At 41.0% G+C, this 16484-nt stretch overlaps 1 long non-coding RNA gene across 1 annotated transcript; it reads left to right on the plus strand.

The window, feature by feature from the left end:
• The first annotated feature begins 451 nt into the window (after positions 1 to 451).
• Positions 452 to 14163, plus strand: LOC123275852 (uncharacterized). Its single transcript, XR_006511972.2, has 5 exons — positions 452 to 586; positions 4556 to 4629; positions 5469 to 5857; positions 8461 to 8623; positions 13312 to 14163. It is a non-coding gene; the product is annotated as an uncharacterized lncRNA (long non-coding RNA).
• Positions 14164 to 16484: the final 2321 nt, after the last annotated feature.

A 16484-nucleotide genomic window follows, 5' to 3' on the forward strand; every position in this document is an offset into this window, starting at 1 on the left:
GGTCTTGTTATTGGAACTGTGTGTGCTCAGCTGGGATGAACAGTGCTGAGAACCCTGACAGGCATGCAGGAAGCACCAGAAGAAGGACCCGAGAGTCATCATGGCAGGAGGTGGGCTCACTCACATAGTTCTCACTGCACACACACAAGATTTACACCTCTCAGGCTTGTTCACCAGAATAAATACCAACTGGAAAGAAAACCTCCACAATGTCTGCCAATGAGCATTTCATACAACTCCCAAACAATTCCTGGACATACTTGTATGGGGGGACACCAGCCCAGAAGCAGAGGAGGGGCCAAGTTATGCCAGGAGCGTCGTTGCTCTGCCTTTGTCTAGCTTGTCTTACCTGCTGAATGTACCACAGAAGACAGCAGGTTTGTGGATTTCAGCCAGTGCCAGGATCCTGGCCAAACTAGGCAAAGGTGCTAGAGGACACTAACCTACGCAGCGCTCTCCTCCCAGGGCTCTGGGGCTGTGAGGAGGAGGATCTGCATTTCGGGGAAGCCTGGGCATCCTGAGACAAGGTGGCACCATAAGGTGCCTTGACGTCCTGACAGGAGGTCTCTGGACATAAAGCAAAACAGTGAGTGGTTTGTTTGCTTTGGGTTTTTTTTTTTTTAATCAGTACAATTGGGCTTTAAAAAATTGTTGTAACTTCTTCAAAACTGTGTATTTTAGAACTCTCTCTTAACTGTACCCTATATTGTTTCTTAAAACCTCAAACAGGCATCAAAGAAGTGCTGGCATTTTCCCCTGCACTTGCCATCTGATCACAGATGAGTTTTCACAGACATTTTACAACCATCCAATGTGATGTGAATGTGATACCTGCCTCTTCTCCTGAAGACTAAATACTCCCAAACCCACCTGCTCCACTGTCCAGGCAAATGAGTACATGTGCTGATTCAACGAGCTTTGTTTTTGAAACACCTTAAACACTAGAGTTCATTCATCCAAGTACACTGATATATTAACTCAAAGTAGTAAAAACCTCATTTTTATTGTATTCGTAGTGGAATTTCTGGCATTCAGGAAAAACAAGATATTAGCTGCTGTGGGAATAGGTTTATATGTAAGACCGAGTTAGCAAATCTATTTTGTTGAGGAAAACTAAATTTATGGAGCTGATTTCCTTCAAACTGTTCAAAATACTCAAAGGTCCTATCTCTATTATCCAGTGGTTAGAAAAATCTCCATTTTGAAGACAAGGCATTTCTGGGCTACAAGGATTTCAAATAGCCCATCTGGCTTTTTCATACTTTGGTTTAGGGGTTTTTATTTTTGGTGAGGAAGATTGGCCTTGAGCTAACATTTGTTGCCAATCTTCCTCGTTTTTTTTTTTTTTTTCCTCTCCAAAGCCCTGATACATAGTTATATATCCTAGTTGCAGGTCATGCTAGTTCTTCTATATGGGATGACACCACAGCATGGCTTGATGAGTGGTGCATGGTTCTGCGCCCAGGATTGGAACTGGTGAACCCTGGGCCACTGAAGCGAAGTACACGAACTTAACCACTTGGCCATGGGGCTGGTCCCTGGTTTAGGTTCTTATCCATGTAAGATTTAATAGGAAAAGTGATTTTTGAACAAGAAAGTATTTTAATTGAGCCTCTAAGGATCGGCAAAACTATACTAGGTATCACCAAATTATGTTTACTAGTAGCCCTCATTGGTTGAAATTAGTCTATAATTAAAGTGGGAAAGTAAAGCAAGTAGAAATGTTTTCTTTGTACACCTCTGTTCCTCTCCAGAAACACCACCCAACTTTGGTTTGATTCTACCAAAATTGTTGTCCACATCTGACCTGGAGATCACGATGATGGCTCTTTAGGAGTAAGACCACATTTGATTCATAACAATAATATTGCAACAACAATTACTGTGTGCACTGACATTTGTGATTTTCAAAATACTTTCATTATTACTTTATTATGATGACCTTGCTAATAAATATTTTATCCGCACTTAACGTGTGAGGAAACAGAAGTTCAGGTAGATTAAATACCTTGCCCAGAGGCACACAGCTAATGAGTAATTAAACCAAGTCTCAAATATGGGCTTTTTGATTCTAAGTTGGGGACTCTTTCCACTACACAATAGCTCATGATTAGTACTATAGGAATCATATAATAACACTGAATAGAGCCCCTAAGTTGACTCAGAAAACATCCCCTACAGCCATAGCCCCAGAACAGTTTTTTCAAAACCACCAATGAATATTTTATAAAAAAGTTCAGATGATTAGCACCTCTCCAGAGAGTAGGATTGGGCATGTAGGTGATGACTGAGAAGATGCTTTTTAATATGCCTGAGATGAATTCGATAATCAGTCTGATTGGGAACCACTGTTGTAAATGAACTCTTTGGAACTAGGCACATTTTCTCTTTGTCTACCTAGTATATTGTCTGGCATATGGTACATGTTTGATAGATGTTTGTTGAATTAATACTTACTAAACCCAAGGCCAAATTTTCAAAACAGCCATCTACTATTTAGCCTATGGAGTACTGTTATGGATTTAATGTTTGTGTCCCTCTTCCCCAAATTCATATGTTGAAGTTCTAACTCCAGTGTGATTGTATTTGGAGACATGGTCTTTAGGAGGTCTTTAGGAGATAATTAAGGGTAAATGAGATTGTAAGTGTGGTGCCCCGATCCAATATAAGAAGAGACACCAAAGAATTCACTCTCTCTCTGCTGCGTGAGTAACAGAAGACTCTCCAGGAAGAGAGGCTTCACCAGGAACTGACCCTAATGGATCTTGATCTGGGATTTCTAGCCTCTAGAAAGAAAATAAATATCTGTTGCTTAAGTCACTCAGTCTGTGATATTTTGTTATAGTAACAAACCTGAGCTGACTAATACAAATGATCTAGGCCAGAGGTTGGCAAACTATGACCTGTAGGACAAATCTGACTGTTCATTCATTTGCTTGTCATCTATGTCTGCTTTCATGCTGCAACATTGGAGTTGAGTAATTGTAACAGAGTCTGTTTGTCCTGCAAAGCTGAAAATATTTACTCTCTGTCCCTTTATGGAAAATGTTTGCTCACCCTTGATTTAGGTTCTAAATGTGATTGATCCTAATGATCACCTGAGGAGATTTCCAGGACGTACCAGAAGTAACACCAGTGTTGAATGCCAGTGTAAATAGAATAGTTACCAACTAAGTAACTGAGTACCCAGAGTCACCTCACTGTCTGAGTCAGTTTGGGCTGCTATAACAAAATACCATAGGCTGGCTGGGTTAAACAACAGACATTTATTCTTCACAGTTCTGGTAGTTAGAAGTCTCAAATCAAGGTGCCAGCAGATTCAGTGTCTGGTGAGATCCCCTCTCCTAGCTTGCAGATGGCTGCCTTCTCACCATGCCCTCACATGGCAGAAAGTGAGCTCTGGTTTCTTCCTCTTCTTCTAAGGACACTAATCCTGTCGTGGGGTCCCCACCTTCATGACCTCATCTAAACCTAATTATCTCCAAATGCCATCACATTGGGAGTTAGGGCTTCAGGATATGAATTTGGTGAGGAATGGAGAGGAGGGGAGGAACATAATTCAGTCCATAACAGTCACCTCCAGATAAAGGTTTTGTTTCTGCATTCATTCTTGGTTTTGCTGTTACCCTAGATGGTAGGTCCTGACTGACCCTCATAAGAATGCAAATTTATGATTTCAAGAGAAACTGCACAAGGCACAGTCTTCCTTCCTTCACTAAGAAGGTACTTCTTTCATGATAGTCTCACAAAGAAATACCTAAACACTTGCTAAACAGCTAGAACTTTCCAGAAACAAACATAGATATCAAATACACCCAAAATATATTTGTTTGAAAACAGTAGAAAAGGAGGATTGGAGGAACTAACTTACCAAGTAATTACCAGGCTCTCCTTAAGCTCCTCCCTCATTAATTTGGCCTCACTGACACATTAGTTTTGTACGCATTACAAACCACACTCAGAGTATATGGCGCTAGATTCAGGATCTGGTCCCTAGATATACCAGCTCTGTAGCCTTGGGCAATTTACTCTAAGTTTCTTAACTTTGGTTTCTTCATCCATAGAATGGGGATAATGAAAGCTCTTCTTCTATGGATTTCCTTATGAGATTTTAACAACATAATTTATTAAATGGTGATTTGTAGAAGTCCAGGATCTCAGTAAATGACAGCTTTTCTCATAAGACTACAGCTATTAAAAAATAGAACACTGTGTAGCCAAAACACAATAAGGACCCATGCCCCAAAATACTTGCTAGTTCATTTGAGGAGGAGCTATATTTCAGATTATTTTTCAGATAGCTTTTTGGGAACTGATCAGTTTACACAGATATGTCAGCCATCACAGGAACTTGGGAAATGAAGGAATTCACATGCGAAAAATAAAAAGGGTTTCAGTCAATGTGAACCTGAATGGGTATTATATTACTTCATTTGGGTCTTTTCCTTCAACACAAGTTCAAACAAAATAACTAAATGTGCTTAAAAGCCAAAATGGCCATGACCCGGCTCCATGAAGGCCCTCACAGCTCTGGTCCTTTGTGTTCTGTTCACAGGCGGAAGCATTTGACTGGCTGGACCTTGCCTGTAACTCCCTTGACTGTTAAATAATTGCTGGGGATCAACACAGGTGAGGGTGGGGAGGAAAAGGAGGAAGGAAATCTGAAGCAGTCCCTCAACAGCTTCTCCACGATATCACTGACCCAATCCATCTCTAAATGAAATAGCCCTGAAATAATTCCAAATCAGACACGTGCCTCAGCAGTGGCTTTGGACAGCCCTGTCAATCATGCTGCTTCACTGACCTGGGTGATAGCTATGCAAGCAAAGTGGATTGGAAAATTAAGGCTATCTGTTCTGGCAAAATCTGACTTATAGAGAATATTTTTAGACTTGGGGATGACGAAGGAGAGTGGTGAGAAGCCAAAAGCATCCAGATTGATAATCCACACTGATTTAATTTACTCAAAAAGTATTTCACTCATCTCTTTTTGCCCATATAGACCATAAGTGGTCTGGGCTTTACCACAAAAGACACAAAAATACTTGTTTATTTGAGAAAGAACTCTTTCAAACTATCCTACTTATTCCTACTATACTTAGTGGAAAATGTGAGAAGATAGACTGAACAGTGAACATATCTATATCGGGCTGTCAGCCAAAATTATCCATATTCACTGGCATGTGTATATAATCTATTTGCCTGTAAATGCCTTGAGTACATAGGCCATGACTTCTATTTCCCAGTACCTGTCTCTATGCCTAGTACAATAGTCTGCATGAAATTAATAGTAGTCACTGAATGTTGTCAATTGTCTGATATTTAGAACTATGTTTTAAGGGCCACATATACCCCCTCAAAAAGACCATATATAGTATTATAATACATTAGATCACATATATCATGTCTTTTTGGCCAATCTTCCCCCTGATACACACATACTTTTTTACTGTTTTTTTACTGTGCAGGTAATCACTCCACTTTCACCAAATACAGGAGGACATGGAAATGTGCAGCACTTGAGCACCTAAGTGGGATTATTTCTCTCTCCTCCAGCATCACTCCATCTCCAAGTCTCTGAAGGCTTTCTTACAGTGGTTAAAGTTGCTTCCATTCATCTTCCAACCATAAAGGATCTACTGATTCGTTTTCTTTTGTTTTTATTATGTATCATATCAGCTTCTGCTGCTTTAGTTTATAATTACATTGTGAGGAGAAATTATAAGGAGAAAAACATTTATGTCCATATATGTACATACACACACACACACACACACATACACACAACATACGTAACATATATCAACCAAATATCAGCTGAAATTTACAAGGAAGAAAAATTCAGAAATATGTGAAGGTAGGTATCACTTGCAGTGTGTTGAAACACTCATATATTGTGTATACTGTTGTCATTTTAAGTTAAAATATTATTTCTGTTTAGGATTTTTCTCTCTGTTTTTCTCACAGCTTCACCATCTTTGCCAGCCTCCTTTGTGGGGTCATATAACTGTGTGTGGACAATGGAGTGTGAGTGGAAGTGACACAGTTTCTAGCTTTAGCCCTCAAACCTTCCTTGTGACCCTCCATGCTCTCTCTCTTCTCCTACCTACTGGTCACTGCATAGAAGCCAGGGGAGGATGCTGAGGCCCTAGATAACTGGTTCTCAACCCTGGGGCAATTTTGCCCCCAGGGACATTTGGCAACGTTTGGAGACATTTTGGTTGTCACAAGTGGGCAGGGCGCTACAGGCATCTAGTGGGTAGAGGCCAGAGATGCTGCTAAACATCTTAAAATTCAGAGGATAGTCCCCCCATAGCAAACACTTGTCTGACCTAAAATATTAGTAGTGCTGAGATTAAGAAACCCTGCCCTAGACAATAGCTGACCTTTGAGTTGAAAAGAGCCTGGATCCCCCAGTGACTATGTGGATCAAGCACTTCCCAACCCACATCTCCCCTCCATTGTCAACACTTTCCTTTATCATCTCCAAATCTATGAGACTGTGGGAAATAAACCATTGTGTTAAAAACCTGAGAAATTAGTATTGTTTATTAAGACAATTGACCTACCCTCACTATACACTGGAGAAGGCAAACAGTGTGGGGGAAAATTTAGAGATGTTTTCAGACAATAGAGTATAGGAAAATATTGTATTTTATTTTGTTTTACTTGTTTTTTGAGGCTGTATCATCATAGTAATTGAAGTCCTGATGCTGCCCCAAAGGGAAGGCATGCTCAGCATGCTGGCTGGGCAACTCCCATGTGATAAAAACACACAGGCTTATCAGGCATCTGGAGCAACTAGTAAGGAAGACTTAGCTATTCTCATGCATCACACCACATCATGATATCTTCCTTCATCATTTCACTAATAGTTAGTATATATTCCAAAGATATCACTTAGTCCAGAAGCTTACAAAGAACAACAAACACAAAAGCATGAGGGGGACGTACTTCCAGCAGGATGGAGAGATTGGACGGCAGCTCCCACTGACTCGTTCTGAAGCCCTCTGTACTAATGGTTTTGTTTTCCTAATCACTGACACTAAGCCTCTCTGATGATTTTCTCTATCTTGGCTTGGGGACTAAATTCTCACATATTTGTCACATACCCAGAATGTTTTGTGGTAAATCAAGGATTTAGGTAAAATACAAAATCACAATGATGAGGAAAGGGGCTACTAGCTGGATAGTTGACCAGGAAGCTTGTCAGAGTACCAAGAGCCTAGACTGAAACATAGCAATTGATCAAATAACTGAAATCACAGATTATGTACGTGAATTCTGCAGTCAACAGTAGAGTCAAAAAAGCTAAACTAGTTTTCAATCTGAGGACTTGAATGGATAACCCCCTTTTAACCTTATAGGATAAGAGAAATAAGTGCTATTTCATCCAAAGTTGTCTTAATAATAATACTATCTCTGTATACTATGAGCTTAAAAAAATATAAACATGAATATACCCCCTTTGATGTCCTCCATTGAGTTTGCACTTCTCTTGTTGTTCAAAACATCTCTAGCAATTTCCCAGCACATCCGCACTTCACCACTTGCCTGCATGCTGCTTAAGTGTGACAAATACCCTTTACTAGTGTGACACCTCAAACCCAGCTCACACCTAGCTCCATGACAGCCTCCACCCTAGCCGCCTCCTTGGACTGACAGTGCTCTACACGAGCCCTCCAGCTCCTCAGTCCATCCTCCTCAAGGCTCTCTCCAGCTAAAGGAGACTAGAAGCTGCACAACCTAAATGAACACTCAGGAGCTGAGACTATCGTAGCATAGGGAAACATGCAAGTAAACAGAGGCTTACAATAAAAGTTGTCAGTGTTGTCCTAGAGAGGCACAGTAATCACTGTGAAGAGTTATGAACCATCAAGCACAGCAGTGAGCACTGCAAAGCCCCCGATCATGTTCTCATCTGAGGAACTGGAGAAGCACCTCTCCATGCTGCCCATGCAGTCCCTGGAAGGCTCCCTGGAGGAGAGGGCAGCCCAGCTGAGCTGAGGAGAATAAATGCCTGTGAATCAGGTGGAAAAGTTGGAAAAGGAGGCTCCAAGCACAGAGGGCAGCCTGTGGTAGGACACGGAAGCAAGGGTGAGGATGGCATTTACAATACATGTTTCAAGACTTCTTACTTAGTAAAAGCAGTTTTTACTTTAAGATAAATGATCCCAAGGCTTTCAACCTTCTGACTGACTTTCTAATTCATTGACCATCCTTTAGACCAAGGTTCTCTAAATCTGTTTTATCTTAATTATTTATCAGTAAAAATCAATTGAATTAACTTACACGATATGCATAATTATCCATTTTAAAGTATGTGCATGTACTATTGTACTATTATATTGCTTATATAAATAATGTATGCACCAAATATTATTTTTAAAGGATAAGATATATACATTAAGAGAATATCTAGCATTTTCTGCCCACATCTCAGTTTATCCTTTCTCATAGACTGAAAGCTCCACCAGAGTAAGGATGAAGGCAGTTTTGTTCACCATTGTGTCCCCGTGCCTCATACATGCCTGATACTTGGCATGTCTTCAACAAATATGGATGAACGAATAAGTGAATCCAGCTCTTCACCAGAGATTACAATAGCATTGAAAGTAAAGCCGTGAGTAGAAAACATCTAACTTCTTTTCATGAAACAAACACCAATAGCAGTAAAATCTTAGAGTCTTTTGTTATATAAGTTACAATTTGCCTTATTCAGAGAAATGAACAACCTTAAGGGCCATCAATAAAATCAGTGGGAAGCAGTAGGACAATGTGAGAAAACAAAGTACCTGACTCCATTTTCTTGCGTTTCCAGCACAAAGAGAAAATTAAATTTACTTCCATATGTTTTATGAACTGTTCTTCACTAAAAATAATATATTTTATCAGAAAACAAAATGATTGATGAAAGACTAAAGGACCACTTTAATTCCTGCATCTTGGGTTGAGTTGGCATCTGTGCCCACTGCGCCAGCAGAGCCACCCCTCTGACTCTCCAAAGTCCTCTGGGTCAACCCCTCCTTCCCCGAGAGTACTCTTCAACCCAGAGGCAGTCGAGGCCTGCGCAGCCCAGTCTGCATGTGTCAGAGAGGAATTGAAGCAGAGCAAGTGCATTCTAGTTGACATTTTGTTTCATCTCTACAACTGATGGCTCCTGGAAGCCATCTGTTTTCTGGCTAGAAGAGTGGATTTCTTGAGGTTAGGGCAAAGGTATATCAGGATAAAGAAGGCAGAGTGTACCTCTTAGACCCTAGCCAATTCACAGATGTCCCCTCTCTCTAGACTGTGTTTGTCCCCACACAACCTCATGTTTGTTGATCATCTCAGCAACACATGATTTTGGAAAAGAGAAAAAAATATTCCCCAAATAGGGCATTTGCCACAAATTCTTACACATTTTGACCGAACAAAGGATTCCAACCATGAGCCACAATAAAGTCAGATAAGCAAGGATGGCCCTGCATAGTGCCCGAGGCTCTGAACCTCTGGGAGCAGTGTCCTCTTCTCTGAGCAGTACAGAAAGGCCTTTAAGACACAATGAATCAGGGAGATCTCCAGTGAGAGCAAGTGGCAGTTTTATTCTTATTTTATCTTCAGCAGGATGTTTTCATAAGGTATGAGACACATTTGTTTTGATCTATGACTTTGTTAAATAAATTCACCCCAAATGAGTGCTACCAAACTGTATCTGATTCCCAAGAGGAGAAAAGGCCTCAGTCACCACAGTAGAATTCTCAGGTGACCAATCGCCCTTAGAAAGTGAGAGTATTCAAAGCTTTGGCAGGTCCAACAGCAAAATTAAACCCTATGAACTAATTATCCACCCTCACAGAAAGGGCAGGGCTTCGTGGGAAGTGCATAATCCGTGGCTTGCTGTGAAACACATCCAATAAACAGGTTTCACAATCTCCAGGAAGCCAAGTGTCAGGAGCCGTGTGTCTGTGTGTGTGTGTGTGTGTGTGTGTGTGTGTGTGTGTGGGAAAGCTGCCCTATGGGTGAGGTGAGTGGCAAGGCGTGGGTTCTGAGGGCTGGGCCCAGTGAGCGGCCAGGTGACAAAGCGGCACAGCAGGTTTCAGCTCCCAGCAGGCTCCCAGTCTATGGAACACCCTGGGAAATTTTCTCACGCTGTTGATAGGATGGGAACCTGGCACAGTCCTTATAGCCTAAGTCCATTCTGTAAAATGACATTTATTGGGGTACTTGCTTGATTAATTGTAATGCAGGAAAGTAATACACATTTTAACACAGTTTTGAAAAAATGAAAAAATACATAGAAGCACAACAAAACACTTGATGGTTAGACCATTCTGTTTGCTTTAGAACATTTTTATTTTATTGAGCACTAGGAGCACAGGAGCTGGGAAGCTAAGCCTTGTTAATGGTTTTTAAAGTAACCAAATCATCTAGTCAGATTTATGTGTATGTGTGTGTGAGGAAGATTGTCGCTGAGCTAACATCTGTGCCAATCTACCCCTTTTTGCTTGAGGAAGATTGTCGCTGAGCTAACATCTGCGCCAGTCTTCCTCTATTTTGTTTGTGGTTCACCACCACAACATGGCTTGACAAGCAGTGCATAGGTCTGCACCTGGGATCTGAACTGGCAAAGCCCAGGCCGCCAAAGTGGAGCTTGCAAACTTAACCACTACGCCCCCGGGGCTGGCCCCAGTCAGAGTTCTTTCTTTACTGAGCCTCAGCCAAAGAATCTGGGGCCTGAAAGAAGGCAGGAAGCAGGACTACTTGGAAACTGATGCCACTGTGATTTTTCTTTCTATTCCCGTATAGTTCGCTTTTCCAGGAGAAAAATACGTAAATATTATATATTAGTTTATTATATATGTATTATTTTATTATATATTTTTATATCTATTTGTCTATGTACGTATATATGTACATGTTATTTAAAGAGAAAGAAATTTAACTTGAGTTCGACAGCACTTTTAAATCTATTCCCTAGTGACAGCTATCTTGGGGGCAGAGTGAGAGGGAGAGCTGGGAGGACATGACACAGCAAGTGCAGTGAGTCGTCTGGTGGCTCATTACTAAGCGCCTTTTCCCCAAATTCCTCAGTCTTCTTTATCAACTTATTGCTTAAAAAATGGAACCATCAAACATTTCATTTAATCATTCTACACATATTATTGAGTGCCTGCTGTGTGGCAGGAGTTGCCCCAGGCTCGAGGATTACTGGTGAGGGAGGAAAAGCCCCTCTCTTACCCTGTAGATGTCCATCTGTGTGGGAGCCAAGGGTGCATCAGTGGATGGCAGGTAGGAGAGAAAGTAGACCCCTCCCAGTCCACACACAACACCTCTGACTCCACCAACGTCCCATAGAATGTTTGCATTAAAAACACCTGCATTCTTTAAAATATATATGAATAGCATGTTACAAAAAAAAAAAGGTGAATAGACTTGGATTTGAATCCAAGTTCTTCGTCCTTGGATCTAGGCTAAGATAAGAAGAGATTTGAGATCTTGTGACCACTTTTATGTATAAATTCCATTAGGGTTGGCCAACAAGTCAGTTTTATTTATAGAGTGTCAGTAAAATGGATTCCGAACAGTAGACAGAAAAATATTTGATCTTTCCCACTTAGCTCATAACCAAAATCAATTTAAAACAAAAACCAGCAGGGTACTACAGATCAAAGGAGTGATCTTCACTAATAAACAGTGGAAATACTAATATGAAAGTTATTACTGAAGTACAGATGATTTTTAAGCCACATATTAATATTATCCTAAGCCTTATAGAGGAAAACAAAATAGGTTTAATTTTTTAAAATATTGATCAACTTCTATCATTTTGACCAACACATGCATTGCAACAAAATAATACCAAATCTTAAATTGATTACTCAAGAAATTATCTTTTTTCAAAGAGCTACAATCTAGGTTTCCGAATCTCACATTAAAAACTAAACAGTTAGGGGCTGGCCGGGTGGTGCAGCAGTTAGGTTTAGACGCTCCACTTGGGCAGCCCGGGGTTTGCTGGTTCAGATCCTGGGTGCAGACCTATCTATGCACTGCTTATCGAGCCATGCTTTGGCAGGCGCCCCACATATAAAATAGAGAAAGATAGGCACAGATGTTAGCTCAGAGCCCATCTTCCTCAAAAATAAATAGTTCTAATTTAAGTTTTAAAAGTATGTTTAAATATAAACATTTTTTAATATAAAATAAAAACAAATTTCCACAGTCATCAGTTTTATGACATGTGCTGATAGCAACTTTAAAAACTTATTTTTGAATCATGCAGTTGTCTGTGAAGTATGGATTACCACAACGCTCTTAAGGCTCATTTGTTTGTTTGTTTTACAACTTAGTGAATACATGGTACAATTGGATATACCCAGCCTTGAAATTTCCCAACCTTTTTGATTATTAACTCATACTGGAAAAATAAATTTAGATGACTACTAAAAATGGGTCTATGACACAGTTGCTAGGAGTTCCTACAGCTCTTTCCTGCATGGGCATTGCTGCTAAGACAGCCTGACACTTTGCCTTCGCACAGTGGCCAATTGCTTACAAGGCGGAATCCCAACAGTTGGCTGTGGCGTTGACATGTACGGTACTCAATGTTTTCCCATATAACATGAGAATCCCATAGGAACAAGTCCCCAGCCTGAGATTTTTTTTTAATGAATTATTCTTGCATCTCAGCTCTACCACACCCGCGAGATAGCTTGATGTTAGCAAAGTGTTATTGCAACAAAAAGAGGGCAAGCATGACCTCCCCTGGCTCATTAGGTCCAAGTCAAACAGCAGGATAGTCGTACCCTTTAGTCCTGAGCCCAGTTTGAATTGTGAGACTTCCAAGGAGGCCCAACTTGGCAGGTAGTCACGCTGGAAGTGTGACATTTTTGGAAAGGAGGTTCTATCATCTGATGATAAAAGGCTTGGGTGCTGTGTTATGGGATCCAGAGCAGGGAGTGTGTGATGTGTTCAGGGTGCCCCCTCTCAGGCACAATGACATAGAACCCTTCACTATTCCAGCTCCTTCACTGTAAGGGGCCAATCATGTCCCAATGGGCCCTGAGATCACCATTGTTCACACAAAGCTCCCAGGGTGCTTTCCCCTGATGATCAATTTACTTCAGGTTTTGACTGAGTTTCAGGAAGGGAACAAACTAAATTGCTCAATTAACCTCTCCCATTAAAGCCATTTTATTTTTCAGTTTTCTAAAAATGATAACTGACTTCTATTTAAAGTATCATCAGAATAATGTCTTTACCCAGTATGACAACTAATTATATTCTGTTCTTTCTATTTTGTCCTCTGCTGTCAAAAATGTTGATTTTCAGAATAAGACCAAATGAGGAAAAAAATGTCATTTAAGAACATAAAGGTAGATGTAAAATGCAGCCCAAGCCCGAACAGGATCCTTGACCCTCATCATCCGACCCTGTGGATCGCACCACACAAGTCCCACTGCTTCATGTATCAAGCAATCCAGTCTCGTGATGAACATTGACGAAGCCAAGAGTATTCACGGGCAATTTGAATTTGGCCTTGGCCAGCTCTGAGCATGATCCTAAGTACCTGCTGCTGAATAGGTTAATGAGTTACAGGGATCAAATCTCTGAGGGCCACCAAGGTACAGGGAAGTGGGAAGCAGTAGCGATTAAATGCACCATGTCAGGAGAGAACCTGTTGTCTTCTTGTTTGTTTTTTTGGTGAGGAAGATTGGCCCTGAGCTAACGTCTGTTACCAGTATTCCTCTTTTTGCTTGAGGAATATTGTCGCTGAGCTAACGTTTGTGCCAGTCTTCCTCTATTTTGTATGTGGGATGCCACCAAAGCATGGCTTGATGAGCAGTGTATAGGTCCACACCCGGGATCTGAATGAGCCAACCCTGGGCCACCGAAGCAGAATGCACAAATTTAACCACTACACCACCAGGCAGGCCCTGAGAACCTGTTTCTTACTTTTATTTTCTTTGAGGAAGACTGTCCCTGAGCTAACATCCATGCCCATCTTCCTCTACTTTGTACATGGGACACCTACCACAGCATGGCTTGCCAAGCGGTGCCATGTCCACACCCAGGATCCAAACTGGTGAACCCCAGACTGCTGAGAAGCGGAACGTGTGAACTTAACCACTGCACCACCAGGCCGGCACTCCTGGGAACCTGTTTCTTAATAAACTTTTCTTCTTAACCTGTTTCAGATAGTGAATCAATTAATAGTAGTTAAGTTTAAAAACATATGTTTTTGCTTTTGCAAAGTTATCAGCGTGGGAACTTTCTTCAAATTCTACTTTAAACCATCTTGCAATGCCTCTTCTCCTCAAAATGTAAGTCAGAAGATATCTTCCTAGGAGATACGATGAAATAATGAAAAGAATACTGAGCTGAGAACGGAGTTCTAGCCCTTATTAACTGCCCAACTTTGGGCAAACCACCCACATTTCAGGACCTTAGTTTCCCGTCACATAAAGTGAGGTGTTAGATGAGGCGATGAGGCTTCCGGCTTTCTCACTGAATGGCTCTGGACCATCTACAACACGTTGCCTGGGGTTCTTGTTAAAAACACACATTCCAGAACTTTTAGCAGACTTAGCAAATCAGACTCTTGGGGTGGGGTCCTGGGATCTACATTTTTGTACAAGCTTCCCTAGTAGTTCTTGTGCACACTAACATTCGAGGACCACTGCTCCACAAACTGGAATTGAAGATTCATTTAAAATATTTCCCACATGCCTGGTGCTTATTCTTTTCTTCAGAAGAACTCTAGGTCTAATCCCTTCCCTACATCCCAAAACTACTGCCGGAATGTGCTAATCCTAAATCAGGAGTACGTCCTTTTGGTTAAAGGGAGAATTAGTAATTCATCTTGCCTGTAAATAATTCTATAAGGTGTTAATAGACAGATTAATACACAACTTTCTTCCTGTTGTAATGAGTAATATTGAAAAAGAAATACCTTTCATGGAAAATATGGACAGTAGTTCAAAGGTTTCATGTCAGAAAAAAATACTTTGAGTTTTTCTTTAAGAGAATGTTTTTGGGATTTATTTGCTATGAATAGGCATAATGTTCTCCATCAATTTTCTTTTTCTGAGAGAACCTTGCTCTGTTCAGTGGTTCTTAATGAAGTTTAGGACTGCTCTAATATACCCTACAGTTGAAAGAGAAACTGCATTATCTGAGGATTGAAATGCCAGAGTATGCCCCCAGAAGACCTGGAACTCTGCTACTATCATGCCAAGATGCCTCCAGAGTCTCTGGTTCTGTGCCTCAGTTTCCATACAGGGAAGAACTTGACTGGTTGGGATTTTTGTTGTCCAGTTAAAGGAACCTTTTCTGATGTCACTGTTTCCATGGGGAGACAGGTATATAGCTAGATGAAATTACAGGGAATCTTAAAATTCCTTCAAAAGTAGGGACATTTCCCTGAAAGACTAAGCAAAGCCTGCAAGGAAGCTCCTCATTCATGCTTGTTTCACTACACAATTTGTTGACGTGATGAAGAGGTTGAAGAAACAGGACAAGATTCTCATTATTATCTGGCTGTGCCCATATGCTTCTCAGAGTAATGATGACCAGTTTCTATGCCTTCTCTCCATCAGCCTTCTAAGTGCTACCTCTCTGGGAAGTCCATAGGGAGGTCGTTTAGATGACTCTGTGGAGCATCTCCCCACACAATTCCCTGACATGGATGCTCCTGCTGCAGCTTGACTTTCTCTTCCTCTTCAGCTCTCATCAGCAGAGTTTCTTGAATCTGGCATCTTCTTGCCCAATGGGCATCCCTTCTGGACTCCAATGTCCATTTGAGACTTTAAACAGAGAGACTATGAATTGCTGTTCCACCAACCTCTCCCCACCCACCATCATTTCTCCCAACTCAGATAGAAAAAGGAGAACATCAGTAAAGCTTTTGCCTAAGCAGACATTGAATTGGGAAATGGAATGGTAGTCTTGGGCTTTTTGTAAGATCTCCAATCCCTCACTCGTCTACTAGTCTGAGAGGAGGAGAAGGTGTTATATGAAAGGAAGAAAGTAAACTTTTGTCACAATGACCTACGGCCCCAATGATGATGACTTTCTCATCTCTCTACTCTAACCACCCCACCTCAATCATTTATATGAGAGATGTGAGAGAGGAGAGAAAAGTGGAGCAGAAGTGGTGGTAGGAGACGTGGTCTGCCCCCAGTTAGTAACCCTGGCACATGTGTCTGGCTTATTTAGATGTTTTGCTCTGTCTAGACTGTAGGAGTTAACTAAAGGGACTTAGTGCCAATTAACCTGCTACAGGGAGGTGGAAAGAGAAAAGCATTTGATACACTCCAACAAGTAATCTGATAACTCAAAGATGTTACAAATAGAAAGACTTGGGAATTCCATCAAAGAGGATCATATCATACATGAGCTCAGTCCCATTAATTTACATAACAGTAGGGTGGGGTTTCTTAACAGCAGCACTATTGACATTTTAGACCAGAGAATTCTTTGTTGTAGGGGGCTATCTTTGCATT

Source organism: Equus asinus, chromosome 12 (genome assembly GCF_041296235.1).
Source record: "Equus asinus isolate D_3611 breed Donkey chromosome 12, EquAss-T2T_v2, whole genome shotgun sequence".
Taxonomy (NCBI): Eukaryota; Metazoa; Chordata; class Mammalia; order Perissodactyla; family Equidae; genus Equus; species Equus asinus.